This window comes from Oenanthe melanoleuca, chromosome 2, assembly GCF_029582105.1.
Source record: "Oenanthe melanoleuca isolate GR-GAL-2019-014 chromosome 2, OMel1.0, whole genome shotgun sequence".
NCBI lineage: Eukaryota > Metazoa > Chordata > Aves > Passeriformes > Muscicapidae > Oenanthe > Oenanthe melanoleuca.
Window position 1 is genome coordinate 28,581,639 of NC_079335.1, and position 1,498 is coordinate 28,583,136.

Here is a 1,498-nt window from a genome sequence, read left to right on the forward strand (position 1 = left end):
TTGATGTTAAGTCTATATCTTAAATGGCAGCATTTCAAGTGTTAATGGTTTTACAGCAACACCAACGGAGCCCTGCTGCAAGATGAGCACATTTTCCTTGCTGAATGCACACAGACTTCAGGCCCATTAACAAAGCTGCTACATGCATGCAGCACTGACTTTTCTAATACCCTGCCTTTAACTTTGCAGTTTATCGCTGTCCCAATGCTAATTCTTATCTAATTATATAGAACTTGCTGAATTTTAACAAACACTTTTTCTGCAGCTGATCCTTTCTAGCTACAAAGTTAACACTATTCTGTGGACTCTGAAGCTCTTAACCTAACATATTTAGACAAAATGTAATAATAGTTCATCAACATTTAACAACAACAAAAAAATCACATTAATGTATCACACTTAATTAACAAGCTTAAAATATATTCAAGTCTAAAGACAATTCTGTGAGAAACACCATTCAGATAAGTAAAAATAATGCTGAAGATTTTTCAGTGGCCTAGAAGTTATTTTTTCCAGGCCCTTCCTAAACTGGAGCTATAGTGCCCCACAAGACCATTTCCTTGCACGTGCCAGATACAGTCAGATGTGCAGTGTGCAGATCCAGGGAACAGGAAAAGCTAATGGGACAGAGGCCTTTGGTCTTCAGTAACCCCTGGTATCCCAGTCAAGACACACAGGCAGACTTGCCTGTCCAGAATATCAAACCTAAAGCTTTCTCTACAGGGCAAACAGAAAATTTCAAAACATTTAAAGCATCCTTCAAAAGACACAAAGGACTGATCCTCTAACTGAAGAAGCCCACTTGTGTATAATCTACCAAAAATAGCCGACAATTAGAAGATAACAGAAGCCAAAGCACCAGTTTAAACACACATCCAGCATTATTCAGACAAGCTTTTGATAAACCCAGTTGAAAGTACTTGCTTCAAAATTCTCAGGTTGGTGGAGCTGGAGGGAGGAAACAACAGCAAGAGAAAGCCTCTGGGCACTCACAGTACTATTCATTTCCCAGGGGGGCCAAACCTTCTGCAATGCACTAGACTGGGGCTGAAGTACCCCATCTGTGACCTGCTCAGCTTTGCATTAGTTTGTCTAAAATCCAGTTTTTAGATACCATCTTATCTGGATTCTGCTTTTAGGAAACTAGACATCTTTAAGTTGGCATAATAATGTACGTTTAAACCTGCTTTATTATGAGAGAAGTTTAAAAATACAGCTTAAAATTACAGCTGTTTTCTATAAATTATATTATATGTCAGAAGCAGAAATTATTTGCAGCAAGTTTTTTTTGTTTTGGTTTTTTTGTTGTTGTTGTTGTTGGTTTTTTTTTGTTTTGTTTTTTTTTTTTGTTTTTTTTTTGGTTTTTTTTTTTTGTTTTTGGTTTTTTTTTTTTTTTTTTTTAAAGTATTGGATGTTAACACAGCCATCCAAAGAAATCCCTGCATCTACTTGTGGAAGATGAAGAGTCAAGGCATGGAAAAATAGATAGAATAAAATG